The sequence below is a fragment of the Copidosoma floridanum genome, unplaced genomic scaffold (genome assembly GCF_036245765.1).
Source record: "Copidosoma floridanum isolate Cflo_tuat_1 unplaced genomic scaffold, Cflo_Japanese_pri ptg000011l, whole genome shotgun sequence".
Taxonomy (NCBI): domain Eukaryota; kingdom Metazoa; phylum Arthropoda; class Insecta; order Hymenoptera; family Encyrtidae; genus Copidosoma; species Copidosoma floridanum.
Window position 1 is genome coordinate 8,880,246 of NW_028321888.1, and position 17,197 is coordinate 8,897,442.

Sequence of the window (17,197 nt, forward strand, 5' to 3'; positions counted from 1 at the left end):
GTTAGGTAAGGTATGTTTGACGCGAAAAAATTTGTCATCGCGCACATGGGAGTAAAAAGTACGCGCGTAAGTGTTTTTAAACCAATCACAGCGAGTATTTCGTTGGCTTTGCACATGCTGTCTCGCTCGCACTCATGGCAAAAATAAAGTTACGCCCGTATTTTTGTACCCATGTGCGCGATGACAAATTTTTTCGCGTAAAGCGTACCTTATCTAACTTTCCCTGATCCTACAATTTTACGCGATACGCAATACGCTTTACGCTTTAAGCGATTCCACGTGCCCAAGCCCTTAGGAGCCCGTCCCTGCGACGCTCTAGGTTGCTAATGAGCGTATTTCAAAATGCGGTCGCCCAGAGCACTCTAAAGGAACGATTTTGATACGTTTTCAAATGCTGAAGTTGGGCGGGTCGGGCACTCGGGCGTCCGTCTTTTCATTACCAACTGATGTGTGTGGAATAGCAAATGAACCATAGAGATAATATAATGTAGAGGAAGCGAACAAGCCGTAACCGCATTGAGATGGTAGACAGAGAAAGAAGATTGTGTTAGTCTTGCATCTCTCTCTGCTCTTATCCTGATTGGTTATTTTAAATGCCCTCTTCTGTCTCTAATTCAATATATATACCTACTGCTCTACTACTATACCACTATACTATATACACTGTCAAGCAACAGTTAATCAATGCAGAGAGCAGAGAGAGATGCAAGACCAAAACAGTCGTCTTCCTCTGTCTACTGACCGTACGCTTCTACTTATAGAGGAATATACAGTTCGCTTCCTCTATTATATTATCTCTATGAAATGAACACATGTGCAGACGACTGAAATTATCCGTAGTCCCGCAAGCGGATATACATATATATATATATATGTGCAGAACTTGCAGGTCTTTTTACTTATGAGTTAATTGACGATTAAACGAACTTCAGTGAAGTTCAATCTTAATTATACGATAGGCTTGTTTCAAGATATATATATATATATATTTATATATAAATATAGTACCCTACTCATCGCTCAGATGACGCCACCGTTCAGAGATAGCGAAGCGCGCAAAGCTAAAAAGAAACCAAGGAATGCCCGCGCAGCCTGCGCGCTTCCTCCCGCCTTTACTTCCCCTGGCTGTCATTACGTTTAGATGGAAATTAATTGAGGGTGGGTGAGCGGAAAGTAAGAAAAAGAATTAGATAAAGAGGGTGGGAAAGTATATTCTCGAACAAGCCTATCGTATAAAATTAAGATTGAACTTCACTGAAGTTCGTTTAATCGTCAATTGTACATCATTGGCTTGTTCGAAGATATATATATATATATATAAATGTAGATGTTTTGTTTCGTGGTTGTAGACGTTCAATTGAAGCCTACATGGTTAAAAAAGGTTAATGAATACTAGTTAGGAATTGAACTTATTTATTTTCAACAACAACAAGTCTTAATCTTTATACATTATGATAGAGATAGTCTTTTTATTATTCTATCACAAGATCCATCAATGAAGCAAGACTTAAACGTACAAACACAATTTGATAACACAAATTAAAGCGCTATTACAGCAATATTAAATAGTAAACGATGGTAACAATAGGATTAAATCAGGTACAAACCTTATCTCACAACTATATCTACTTGACTTAGACACGATTCTGTGGAATATTGAATACTAGGACGGAAATAATTGCTTAATTAAGTATTGAACTCGATGACTGGGTTTGTAATAGTATGGATAAATAAACACAATGCATAATGGGAAGTTATGACTATTGACGCGTATATGATAAATTACTTCGTTATATTTAACCATCCAATCGCCCGTCGAGAGCGATTGATCTCTAATCAAGACGTTTATGCCACTCGGTGGTTTTTGTGAGTTGTAGCGTAGTGGCTTCTCGGAAGCGCAGCACTAGGTGCCTCGGGCGTGTTTGATTGACCACGCTTCTCGGAAGCGTGGGTCGTTGATGTACCTCTTGGAAGTTGTATCGCGTTGTTACGCTTCTCGAAGCGTTAAAATATCGTTGAGTTTGTGGGACTGTGTTTAACAGCTGGCTCACCACGAGCGCACATGCAGCGATGTCTCAGCGAAAAACTCAATTCAGTGAGTGCTCATAAGAAGCTATGGATCGTAACGATTTCGTACCAACCTTGATCGACATCCGACAATCCCCCCTTGTGCTGATGAAAATCACCTCTATCGAAAAAGTGCTGTCTTCTTCCTTCAATCCTCCTCTGTCCGTCCAGTACTACCTCTCGATCCAGCCACCTGATTCCAACTACTCTCGCCCGTTTTCCCACCTACCACCTCGCCTTTTTGCTCACATATGCCCATACACTCCTCTGATACACACCCACCTAGACCTGAGTTCGTCCGCCTATTTGTTTGCGACGCAACATGTTTAGAGTATATAAAGAAAAACATCATATTTATTTTTTTTTGAAACCGACTCGAGTGAATGAATACAGAGTAAGCGAGCATCATACATCTTAAGGCACTAGATTATCTTATTCTAAACATTAACTCTGAATCTTACATATACAAGTCTTTGGCTTGAACGAGGAACGTTAAGTTAAGTTGTCTAACAGTTACATGCGCAACTAACAAAAAACCTTTTCTTAAGGACTAATCAGGTCTCATTTAAATTATTCTTAAAATATTTAATGAATGTGTCAGGTCTTCACAGGACGATTTTCTAAAACTGCAGCTGCAAAGGATCCCCTTTCGTTATCCACCGGTCTGTTGTAAAACCTATTAAAAGTATTTGATCTTTCGGACCATCCGGCCGCCTGTTTGATTATGTTTATTCCTACTCCCAATGATGCGGCCTTGGACGTAGAGGCGTGTCTAGTTGAGTGCGCCGAGAAAAATTCATCTACTCCTGCCTCCTTTAAGACTATTTTCAGCCACCGGCTGATTGTGTTAGAGGATACCGGACTAAATGGAGGTGAAAAGGAGATCAATAGCAATGTACGCTTTTACTGTTGATACGATGCAAAGAGCCTCATTGCTGAAGGGTAGAAAACAAGCATATGGCTGTTTTGCGCCCAGCCTGGACGTTTTTGTAAGATCCGGGATCCTGATCTCGAGAGCCTATTCTTTCAACGTTGTATTTTCTAGTTTAATAAGGGCCAAAGCCTGATCCCTGAAGGCCAAACCAATTGCCAATAACATTCAGAGATACGGCAGAGTAAAAGATTGCGCGTGATCAGAAAAAAGGGCATTTAATAATAATTAAATTCATGTTAACACCACGCCTGGTATGCGGGTCTATGTAAGTGTACGGTCGAGCAGTGAAACGCGTAAGAGAGACTAAGCTGACTTGTAAGCTGCGCAGCCAGAGTGGGCCTCATCCGGCGCGAGAATTGTCTTGCGGTCGCCAGGCCAACATTGAAATTATGGACCTCTGTTCTAGATGTGAAGGTCAACAGCGTGCACGAGTTCCGTGAAGTGACTCGGGGCCAACAGCCCCGACAGGCCAAGAGGTGCCACTCCGGGCTGCATACGTATTTTGAATGGCTAACCACGCCGGTGACATTGCTCGCCCGTAATGGAGCCTTAAGGAGGCTTGGGCGTTTGGTGTCGTATCTATTGAAGGGCCCCTGTGGGGTACTTGTCATACAAATGATTCTTTGTAATATTTTTTTTATAATTATTTTGATTATACACATGTGTGAACAAAATAGCAATAATACGCGGAAAAGTCATTGGGAAAATCGATATTAAAAAATTTATTAGTTTTCCCGAGGTACCTTGTGTAAAGACGACGGCCCTGCCACGATAAAGCTGACAACACTGTACTCTCTTGCTCTCATCTGCTATTATATACCTATACTTGTGTTAGACTTAAATTTTCATGCTTGTATGTTTATGAATGTACAGCGCGTGCGCACTTACAGCACCTGAACAAAACAATTCTCATGTTCGATGTTTTCCTCGCTATTTTCTCAAAATTTAACGTGTTGATCCTATTCTTTTTTTTAAATAATAGATTCTTTATACTTTCAAGTACATGTACCAATTTAATGTGTGGGCCCACAGCTTTTTATTGCGGTACGGTAGTCTATTGAATTTCGGGTTCCGTAAGGTTGCGTGTTAAAATGACGAATTTTCACAAGCGATTTTCTTGAAAATAAATGTGTTGACCTACCTATTTTATTTTCCTAAAAAAATCTAGCAAACTTTATCTATATAATCTCTGAATTTCAGACCTAGCCAACATTTAATTCAAAATCGCCCAAGCCTCCTTAATAATGTAAAACGTATGTAAACGTATATGTATTGCGAGTAGGGGGGGAAAGGGCGCGTTGCAGCGCGAGGAAACGCTGAGCAGTAGCTCACAGACAGCGAGACTGTAAGGTCCGTATCCACCTCCAAAGGGCCATGTAAGATTTTCTTTTAAAACAACATATGTATTTTTTTAACTTCTATTTGTTCTTGTGTTTTTAATTTTTCACCCTTTCTATCGTCAATAAACATGGTCGTTTTAAGGGTCAGAGTGCGAAGATCTATTGATGAAAGTGGATACCAGACTTCCAGTTTTGAGAGGACTATATCTACATCCCAGGTTGCTGCATATTTAGGGGCTGTAGGCCTACTTCTGAACACACGCTTAAGGACGTTCGGTAGTGTTAGCGGGGGAAAACATTTGCGCGGTGAGGGGAAATCAGCGATGAATGAAGATTTGGCAACGTCGTACGGGTCTTAAATGTGTGTGTTCATGTACACCCATCAGGTGTCTCTGCACACTCTACACTGTCTGCTCGTCTGCTGCGTGCTGCGTCGGTTACGACAGCGTTCGTGTATCAATGTTTTTGGGATAAAGCTGTAAGTAATTAACCGCTATATATCTTTCATGGGATGATATTTCAACGAACGTGTTTTCCGTAAAACATGTTCTTGCGAAAATTCAAAGAATTTCTGATGAAAAAATGTATTCGCCAACTTTTTCCCCCATGTCGTCTATCATTACCAAAACAGTGATTAAAAATCTAAGTCAAAATAAAGTAGATTTTAATATTATTGTTGATAAATTTATGGAAGGTAATGATGGTTTAAGATCGTTTCTAATAAATGGGCAAAGCCCTTTAATCAAAAGAGCTACCAGTGTAAATAAAATACTTGAATTTTTAAATGACTTGACAAGTCTCATACAGCATGGGATGTCAGATAAGTAGGATGATTTCTAAGATGAGTGATTCAAACTATGAGCATGTGATTTTGTAATGTGCAAAAAAATTGTATCTTAAGAAGAAATAATAAATTTGAAATTAAAAAAAAAAATAAATAGCGTGTTATTAACATTTATTGTTTTTTATGGGAAGGGGTGGGCGTTCTGTACATACACTCACGCACACACGTAAGCTTGTATTTTAAGCGTGAATGCATAAATATCTACAATAATATTGAGATATTTACTGATCAACATCCTAGACCATTTTGAATTTCCCGCCACTTGCGACGTTGCCGTTGCGTTTCGGTTGAGCTTTTATTTAATTTTTTATTTATAAACGAATCAGACGATCGTCGCAAAACTTGGTATACATCAAATTAATAACATTATCTGTAACATATAAAAAAATTGGCCAAATTCACTGGCCCAATTTGCTTAAAACTGTGATTTAGTCAGTTCTCCCATAAGCGACAGTGTTAAAATGACTTAACTTTGAAATTCAATATCTCGAAAACGAAACAGAGGAACCTCTTTAAATTTTGACTGGTTTGTTGTAACAACAATAAAAACGTCTGGTCAAAATTTCAGAAAAATTCGTTGGAAAATTCAATCACTACCGAACGTCCTTAGAAAATCTGTTTAACAGATCAGCACTCTCGTTATCCGAAGGACTGATTAGTGACACGGCAGCCCTCTGAGAGCCGAGAGGATGCCATGCGCAACTCTATCCCTGAACTTTGCAGTCAGGCAGTCCAGTAAAAATCCGAATGTTGGCTGATAGTGGATCGACCGATTGCTGCTGACAACAGTCCCACCAAACCTTGAGCGAGGAGCTGTATTGCTTCAAGGTGCTCTCGGCAATTGATGAAACCATTAAGTCGACTGTGTCCGATTTAAGGCCCCGTCGTTCAAAGGCCTGTCTGATAAGAGCCCTGCCGCCAGGGAAAGCGACGTTAGTGGATGGTTGATTGTCCTGCAAGGAGATAAGAGAAGAGTAGAATCAGGCTTCCAAACAATGGGATCCTCCAACAAGAGGCGCTTGAACTCCGGAAACAAAGACTGGGAAGGCTATAAAGGAATTAAAAAAATTCCAGTTGCCTCTTCCTCCCTTATCTTTTTAAGAGACCTGGCGATACAGGAAAAGGGTGGAAATGCAAACCAAAATGATCCCGTCCAGGGAATCGTAAAAGTATTAATTGCTGTGGCCTCGAGGTCTCTACCCCAAGAGCAGAAATTAGGGCATTTGCGAATCTGTCTACTATGTCCTGAAACGCTAAATCAGCAAGCTCCCATTCTGTGTCCATATTAAGAATTCTTGAGCCCTCGTCTACCGGGTTTTCCTTGGATGCTATGTATTTGACAAACACCCAAATGCGCCTCTCAATGCACCAAAGCCAGAGTTCTTTGGTAAGGTCATGTAAATATAGATGCATGATACCACCCATCTTATTGATGTATGCAAGGGCTGTAAGGTTATCGTTACGGAGAAGGATGTTTTCATCGAAAGACGAGGAAGCGAAGCACTTTAAGCCGAAGAATGCTGCCTTTATCTCCAAAAGGTTTAGGTGAAGAGAACGTTCTGATTTTGACCAAAGGCCATGGGCAGAGAGTGTACCACAGGTGGCTCCAAACCCTGTGCTAGAGGCATCCGAGAAGATCATATCAAAGGAAATCTAATCTTGTTTACTGAAGACATAACCGCTGAGTACCACCAGCGCAACTCCTCTATGGATCGAGACGAGAGAATGACTTTAAACCTTCTACGATACCCGACCACTGAAAGAGCTTCTTGTTTTTGTAGTTCTAACTGTTTATAAAACAGCCAGCCATAATCGATAGCTGAACAAGCTGTGACCAGGGATCCAATGAGTCTGCTAAGATCTTCAAGGGAGAGAGAGCCGCGAGACAGTGTGTCTCTAATAAGGTTGAAAATCCTTGATCTTTTCTCCAGCGGAAGGGACAGTTGCATTGATTGTGAACAGATGACAATTCCTAAAAAACGAATTTTCTGCTTAGGAGAGAGATCACTCTAATCCCAGTTGATTAGGAATCCCAGGCGGAGCAGCAGGGAAACTAACAAATCGCAACTCTCTTTGCACTCTGACAGAGAGTCTCCAAACACGAGAAAGTCATCCAAATAGGCAACTACTCTCATACCTTTTTTCCTTAGATATGGGTTAGGATTAGTCTGATAACCTTAGTGAATATCCATGGTGCCGAAGAGAGGCCGAAAGGGAGACATCGAAATTGGTAGATGATATCCCGGTACATCAATCTAAGATATTTTCTGTGCTCGACATGGATAGGAATTACGAAGTAGGCGTCCTTCAAATCGATCCTGCACATCCAGTCCCCACTTTTTAGCAGACTTAGGGCTGTGCGGATATCTTCAATTTTAAAGTGGCGTGTAAGGATAAACTTGTTGAGTTTCTTCAGATTCAGTACAAATCTGGGGGAGCTGTCCGCTTTAGGGACAAGAAAATAAGGAGAGACAAACTGCCCAAGTGTAGGGGAGTAGCGTTCCATAACCCCTGTAGCCCGTAGCTTATCCATTGCCAAATCGATTTCCTTGGTCGCCTTTTTACTGATAGGGCAAGATGAAAGGGGAGACAACTGGAATAGCTTATCGAAAAACTCAATTCTGTAGCCCCTAACCGCCTCCAGCACTATGGAATCCGGAGACAACTTTTTTTATTCATTAATAAAAAGCTGGAGCCTTGCGACAGGCGTTACCTCTGCTAGTTTTTGTCCGACCTTCTCTGTGGCTGCGCCTGGTTGTAAAACCTCTTCGCTGGTTGAGGCTTCTGCTTTTAGCCAGACCTGTATGTACTGCGCTGACCGTGTGGACTGCGAGAGCGAGATCGGCGAAAAAACGAGGCTTGACGAGAGTCTCTCTGGCTCTCCCACTTTGTGTCCTTCCTTGCGTGGGAGCCACTCTAGTTTAAATAGGGACGAGTATTCTTGTCTGACGACTGAACTGCTGGAGCCTTCCGAGAGGGGCGAAGCTCCTTAGTTAACTTCTCCAGACATTTTGCTCTTTCGACGACTGCCTTTAAATCGTCTCCAAATAGCATTGTGGGGGTCTTTGTTTTTTGAGGATCTTGTACATGGAAGAATTGGTAAATCTCCCTAGTACATGGAGCCTTCTAGAAGAGCTGAGCTGGTAGAAAATCTCCGAAAGCAGCCTGATCGGGTGAGTCAACTTCTCTAGAAGATTGTCCTTATCCGGAAAGGGATCCATGCCTCTACTTATCAATTCGAAGGTCTCTGCGGAAGATACCAGAGCAGCACCAGCAAGTGTTTGAAGACCCACCAGGTGCCTTTCCTTGGCCCCTCCTTTGGATCCGAGGATTTGTAACAATTTCTCATTTAGTGTGAGACCCTATCTCAAGTTATGACGTCAATTATGACGTCATTCATGACGTCGTGAATAACATCACATTAACGTCAATATGACATCATTTACGACGTCGCAAAAGACGTACTTCACGACGTCTCAAAAGACGTCATTTACATAGGTTGTTGTTTAACAAAGGGCTGTTTAAAAGAAGTTGATGGCCGTATAGGTACTACCATCACGATGGTAACACCAAAACAGAGGGATTCGAAAAGTTCTTAAATTTAAAAAGTTGTTTCCCCATTTGAGAAAATTTTTTTTTATTAAAAAAAATACTTGAAAATACTTGACGTCAATGTGATGTCATTTACAACGTCATGAATGACGTATTTTGCGATGTCACAAATTACGTCATGATTGACGTCATAGCTTGAGATAGGGGAGGCTCCAACGGTAGGTCCTCCTTCAGTGGAATGGCTGCCAGAGATTCTTCCTTCATTGCCTTAGGAATTCCCGATTTGGTCCACTCCTTGATCCCTTTGACAAAGACCTAATTCAATTGATTGATCCTCTCTGGTTTATTCGACACTCCCGTTCCCAGTAGAACAGCAGCTTCTTCGAGGAACTCCAAATCCGTAAAAGTCTCTGCCTCTGAGCTTTGGGAGGAGTGATTTGGCTCTGAAGCCTTCGGAAACCCCTCTGGGCCCGCTGGATCGTCCTCCAAACCCTTCCACTCTCCTAGCGCTCTCCGCACATCTAAGAGAGAATTGTGGTATTAGAACGTGGCTAAAATAACCAGCACGTCTATCGTGTCAGTCATGTGTCCCTTATCGAGTTACGTGGGGGCAACAAGTGAAAGCAGAGATATCTCTAACTTTATCGTCCCGAACAAACCGATGGGAGCGACCGAAGCGGCTTAAGTCGCCGTGTAAGTGTGCAAAACACGTGTGTGGCGAACCTAGCTAGCCTACAGGGAAGAATGAGAAAAAACAAGAGTGTAAGAAAGAGAAGACTTACCCCCATAATCAAGGGGCTCCTCCTCTTGGTTGTCCTCAGCCGCCAGAAGTCTGTCCTCAACCTCCTGAATCTTCGCCTGAAGTTCCCTGTGTCTGTTGATAAGATCCTGACGGGGAGGCATCTCTGAACCGGCGCGACGTCAACGAACGCCAATAAGGGAATGACAGCCAGGTGAGCCAGGGGAAGTAAAGGCGGGAGGAAGCGCGCAGGCTGCGCGGGCATTCTCTGGTTTCCTTTTAGCTTTGCGCGCTTCGCTATCTCTGAACGGCGGCGTCACCTGAGCGATGAGTAGGGTACTACATTTAAATATATATTTATATATATATATCCTTGAACAAGCCAATGATGTATAACTTTCACACAATTGGTGACGAAAGAGACGTGCGCCCGACTTCAGGATTTTGAAACGTTTAAAAATTAAATTGTTCGGACTTCAAGAAATAGGGTTACAAAACAGCTTTTCCAAGGTAAATTTTTGCTTCACTTTCTTAATTATATATGAATCTTTTACGATTTATAGTGCCGTTTTTATTATGAAATTATTTAAGTTTCTAATAACATTTGTATAATTAAGATCAAAGATAAAAAAAAATTATATTATTTAACGTGTATTAAATAATTATTTGTGTAATAGATAAAGCGGGACCCAGCTCATCTTCTGGAATAGGAAGTGGATCAGATGCCAATTTTGAAGAAATTGATTCAGACTCAGAATCGTCTGGTATGAAAATGCTGAAAGAGTAGACTAAAGTGCAAGGCACATCGGTGATGTTAATTTTAATTTATTTGTTTTTTCCCTTATAAGCATGAATGCAGTAAAACCTATTTAAAAACAATTTTTAGCTAATGAAAATGATTCACGTTGGCTATGGTCATTCAATCCGTAAGGACACCTGGAAAAATATTTAAAAAGTTGGAACTATCTCCCTTTTTGCAAAGCATTTTGCAAGAGCTTTGTGGGGTGTGGATAAACTAAGCAACAGGTTCGTAACAGAGAAAGATGTTGGAGTTAAGAAAGTTTCATTACGGGATTCTCCCCGGAAAGTTATAACTCCTGAGAAGTTGAAAGTCATCCAAAGTAAGTATTTAGGAAAGCATTTTTTTAAAATAAAAATTGGTTTTAATTATTCTCTGATTCTATGACTATTATTACTATTCTAATAACTACTAACAATAAATAATTTGTATACTATACTAACCATATTTATTGCAGTAATGACAAGGTATTGGTTAATACATTGTAAACCGCATCTTCTCATTGAAGACTTAGATGTGGCAATAAACAGAGTGAGACACTACATATCCGAGAAAATAGCTTACCAACTGAAATTTGCATGAATTTTACAAAATTCAAAAGTTCATTAGTTTTAACTATCATATTTAGAGTACTAAAAGGTTCATATATATGAAGGCTCCTCTATATGTAACGAGTATTATGAGATAGTATTCCCAGAAGTGATAACGTCACATTTTAATAAGCTTTCGCGCTCTGAAGGTTCGAAAGAAGAGGGTAATGTTCTCTATTTATAAGCTATCGATAAGGTACCAACATTACACGTATATCAAGAATAAATAAAGGAAACTGTAGTCTTGTAATGATTGCGAAATTTTTTTACGCTTAAGCGTAATATGTCAGTATTTAAGTAAAACACTGATGTATGTGTAATCGAAAAAACCTAACGCACTACAGGCAGTACCTCAACGGTAGTGTGGAAACTGCCCAATTTGACGCATGATTACTTATTAAATTTTTTTATCGAGGTACTTCGTTGCGTTTATTTATTTATTTTCTAAAATAAGTATATAAAAGTACATCTTGCGTATAAAACATGAAAAATAACTATTTCTAAATTTCGTACTTAATGAAAAAAAAAAATTAATACTTTCAGTCAGTAGAATAAACTGAAAATATAAATTTCACCTGATTAATAATCACTTTATCATATTAATCAGGAGAGTTATATTCTTTTAAATTATTATATATGATGTACGTATTTAAATTTAATGCGTAGTTTAAAAAAAAAAAAAAAAAAAAAAAAATTACGCTGCTGAGATTCGAAGATTAAGTGAGCAAAATCATCATTCGCACTAGCCCACTCAGCTACCGATAACTTTTTCCTACGTGATACTGAAGCATATAAGTTGTTAGGGAAGGCTTGGGTTAACGAAAAAAAAAAAAAAAATTATAAATACGCAAATTTAGATTACCAATACTATTGTGCCGCAATGTAGTGTTCTTCCTCTGTTTGTATTGACGAACAAGGACTGGTATTTGGAAGCTCAGCAGACAGCACGACAACGTTATTAATTTGTGCGCAGCCTACCCCCAACAGTTGGCGTCCAGCACGCCAAAACTCGTCTCACATTGTGTTTGGACTTTAATGAGCAACATTCACAAGAATGATTTATAATGTAAAGTACTTATACTTACTGTAGTGTATATAAAAAAAAAAATTATTTGTAAACATTGGTTAATAGGTAAATAGTAATTGATAACAAACATGTAAGATAGAAAAAAAAAAATATGACATCGGTGAGAATCGATAACCTGGCTAGTTAGCTCGGCAGGAACAAAAGATTTAGTCTACTTGACCATCGGCGCTCGTACCTGCAATGTATAAGAACTCGTAATTAAGTTGCAGGATGTGGGCGGGGCTTAAGATATAGTATATTTTGTCACGAGGCCGTACTCATTTACCGTTAAAAATCATAGTAATAAATAAATAAATAACGAGCAAAAAAAGTGATCCCAAGCAACTTTAGCCCAACGGACTTATATGACTTGTTGTTCCCTTGGTTATCAGGTTAACGTCTAGTGGGTTATTGGGTTAAACAGTTGGGATTTGTTTATTTGTTATCTATTGAAAGTATTAGAATATTCATTATATATATATATATATATATATATATATATATATATATATATATATATATACACATATAATATATTCATTTAATTAGTGCATCAGGTTAACTGCCTTGGAATTAAGTATTTTATAAGTATTAAGCGCTTTGGGTTCCTTAGCGCTCATTTTTTTGCGCTCTTCCCTACTGTTTGATATTTTGTAATCACATACGTAGTTTCATCTGTATTTACACTTGTAAAGTCCTTGGAATTCTACTTGGAATTCCACTTGGAATTCCACATGGGATTTTGGAAACTCCAAGAGTCATTCCAAGTGGCATTCCAAGTGGAATTACAAATGACCACTGAAGATACATTTTTTCCTTTTTTAAAATAGTTAAATTTGAAATTTCAAGCAGTATAATGGCCGTGTAAGATGTTATCATTCATATAGTAACACCAAATCAGAGGGGTTCAAGTATTTGTTCTCAGATTTCGAAAAAATAGATTTTTTTATTTTTCGTTCAAATTTTTTTGAAATGACTTGAATCCCTCTGCTTTGGTGTTACTATATGGATGATAACATCCTCTATGGCCATTAAACTGCTTGAAATTTCAATTTTAACTATTTTAAAAAAGGAAAAAATGTACCTTTAGTGGTCATTTGTAATTCCACTTGGAATGCCACTTGGAATGAAACTTTCCAATGAGTTTCCAATCCACAATCCCATGTGGAATTCCAAGTAGAATTCCAAGTGACTTTACAAGTGTAAATACAGATGGAATTACATATGTGATTACAAAATATCAATCAGTAGGGTTGCACATATGGTTGATCCTACCAGACTTACTAAACCTACCTGACCCGAGACTGATAAGTCTGTTAAGTTGGGTCGAATAAGTCATCAAACTTACCAGACCTGCAAACCCAGGTCTGATGAGTCTAGTAGACGTCGGGTATTCTTAACATCTCTGCCCATAACATAATACCGAGGTCACATTCTTGAACAAAAAAAATGACTGAAAAGTAAGGTTGAATTTTACGGCCAGATGAGAAGTTCAGGTCATTTAATATCCCTGCAAAGAGGTTATGTTATAAGTCGATAGGCTGGTAGTTTCAAAGTGGGCTCTCAGCCTAACGTGACTACAACAGCACATAGAAGCTCACTTGGGATCGTATAAGCTTCAGAGACTACCACAGCAAAAATAGACTGGCTCATATTCGAATTGAAATTCCATGACAACAATGAACCGGCGGCCATATTGATTTCAGATAACCTAATACTAATGTCGATATCGGCGATCTACAAAGTTAATTGCATAAATGAAAATGTATTGTAATTAGTCTTACGGATTGATGAATGGACGAAATATGAAATCTGACGTGAATTCGTATAATTAAACTTTCATGAATTTTTTGCTCTGAATACATGCACTTAATCGAAAAAGTTTAAGATACAATTTTTACGTAGAATTAAACGAGAAATACAATACGATTTTTTTTAGAATTATTTTTGAATATTTTCAAAAATCGTCCGCTACTTATATTGGATCAGCCATTTTGAATTCCAAAAGTTTAACTACACACTCATCATCGGCAGTCTCCATGAATACTAATAAGTTTTTTATCTGATTGCAAAACTTTGAACCCCAAGCGAAAAAGCGTCAAATTTGGTGACCATAATGTTCAGCACCACCTACCGCCTGTTCTCGTTTTAAGCCCACTCCACATAAAATCACGAAAGTATAATTTGTTATAAAGTTAGAAAAAAAAAAACAAAAAAAAATCGTGTCATACTTTGCTAAAAAAATTATTTAAGCTGAAAAACTTAAAAAGGAAAGGGTACATAACCTCAAATCTTTTTGAAAATATTATTAAACGATTCTACGTCAAAAAATCTACATAATGTGGCCCTTACTTTTTATTTTTTTTTTTCTTAGCAAAATAATTGGAAAGAATTTTGTCTAAGAAAATATTTCAAATTTTTGACCGTCACTGACGGCTTTGGTGTCGATAAAAAATTCTGAAAAAATTAGAGTAATGATTTCTTACAAAGGACTATCAATTCCCATAGATTTTGGCCTAAACTATTTTTTGACCGCTTCACTTGACGTGGAATGCTCCATATGTATACATCCATACAGATATACGTATATCGTGACGTATATGTATGCTAAGTGCTGCGTTTTTAAGGTAGGACCTCCGCCTAAATCTGGGGTACAAGACTAATGTAATTAAATAGATGAAGACCCGCTGAATCCAATGGTGCCTTCAATTATGCCCGATGACGGACAAAATCTCGAGATATTAAAGCTCAAAGTTCGAATGTTTTATACAGGCGCATACAAAAAAATGAGAAAAAAGTGACGTAATCACATATTACGAATAAAAAACAAAAATCTGAGTAAAGTGAGTATATGGAACTTGTAGAAAAAATCCTCTTCTTTCGGATCGTGTTGAGCACAATATGGGTTGACGGCCAATTTCTCGAGATATTTAACAAAAACGAACGTAAATACTGGTTTTGTGATTACGAGCGGAAGTCGGGGAAGCCGCCATATTGGTATACATTAGCGCGCGTTTTTTTAAAAGCGAGTAGTAACGAAAATGCTTGTGGTGTCAATTTTTTTTTTTTGTGCGCTAAACATAAAATATCGGTTAATGAATAATAAATATGAATGAATATTAGTACAAAATTGATAATAAATAATTATTATCAGTAATAAATTAATACTATAATTAAATTTTATTTAGTAAAATTTTTTTTGTACAATCTCATGAACACAGCTTTTAATCACATTAATGTTTGTTAAACTATAATGAATGAGTAAATGTTACAAACTAGTAATTACCTTTTCAATTGTATTATTTATAATATTAACAACATTAAGGGAAGACGTTACTCGTACTTAACGATTAATGCTCGTTGATAGTAAAATTTTGATTCCACATTGTATATCCTTATTATTTAAAGTATTGTACTTTCATACATGAAAATGAAGAAAAATATTTTTAATTTATGTAATCTTATAAATACTCAAATTAACACTTAATTTTGGCGCATAATGTAAATTACATTTAAATTTTTTCAAATTACGTTTGAAGTCTTTTGTTTAATGAGATTTTGTAACTGCTAATACTAAGAATGACTTATTTTTTATAAATGCTTAGATTTATTGCTGCGCTACTTTTTATTTAAGGAGATCGATCACAACACCGATTGATTTGTGAACAACGTGAAAAAGCAAAAACAGAATACCTTATGGTTCTTTAGTTTTTTACCCCATGACTTGCTTGAGAGTTATGAATATCTGCACTTTTTCGAATTACTACTCTAATAGTAAACTTTACTACGTAAATAAGTATTATACTTAGCGAAGCGTGATAAACTATAAGACAGTTGTAATTTTACTTATTTGGTGGTAAATTTAGTTACTATTGTGCGTAGTACAATTACTACGTTCAGCATAGGTCGGATTATTTCCCATGCTAAGCATAGTAAAATTACAACAGTAGTAGTAGATTTACAAGAAGTTTAGTGAGAACACTACAAACTAGTACTTTTACATCGCGGAACGAAGGAATTTTTACTAGAGGAATAGTAAATCCACTAAAGTCATTTTTTACTGTGTAGGCATCGATGAGAATTTGACGTAACGAGTGCCTGGATAGTTTGCTTGCAGAATCTTTTTGATGTTCATTCATTATTTCAAAAATACTTTACTGACAAAAATAATGAACAGTAAAATTACTACTTAAAAATAACTACTCTGTCACATTAGTAGACGTACGTGTTTACGCACTGATGCGGGTACACACGTCGTCTGCATTATCGACATTGCTGCCGAAGTCAAACTCGAACTTGGGCAGTAATTTGACTAGTACGGTACTCGGAGGTCCTACCTTAAGCTCATGCTTTTCCCATGAGCCTCAAATGGCAGATATTGTCTCCCAGCGTTGGGTTAGGCGGATTCAATATTGGAACTTTTTTCCTAGATCGCATATATAGCTATATACGATCTAGGGAGAATGTTCCGTCGAGCAGACAGCACAGCAGTGGAGGGGCATTGCCGAAGACACGCGAAAATTAAAAATTGTAATATTAATAACACAAGTGACTATCACCCAATGACCGGGGGCGCTAACTGGCCTCTCTATTAAATAATAAAGTATTAATTATTAACACAAGCGCCTATCACCCAATGACCCGGAGCGCTAACTGGCCTCTCTATTGAATAATAAAGTATTAATTATTAACACAAGCGCCTATCACCCGATGACCCAGGGCGCTAACGGGCCTCTCTATTAAATAATATAGTATTAATAATTAACACAAGCACCTATCACCCGATGTCCCAGGGCGCTTACTGGTCGCTTTATCTTACTAATATATAAAGCAGAAGCGCTAAAACCGTTGTAATCGCTAACCGCGAAAACTACTGAACCGATTTTGTTGAAATTTTGCACACTGATTCATGATACTTCCTAGATGGTTTTAGCATAGTTTTTATCTTAAAAAATTTAATAACAATAGCAATAAATGAGCTCAAAGTTTTGCAAAAATATGCCAGCTTTTCTATTTAGTACAGTAAAATCCACTAGGTGGCGTCGACATAAAATCGAAGCTACCTGCAACATAAATTAAATAAGTGTGGTTATAATAGGCTGGAGCGTCTCCATAGTGTTGTAGTCGAGTTTCGGCAACTCAACGAGCTGCATAGAGAATGCTGATGATAGTCTTGCAGCTGGGTATCCCGGTTACGGACGACACTCTTCTCTAAGGGGGCAGGGACCTAGGTGTCAATTTACCCTGAAACTCGACGAGTGCAATC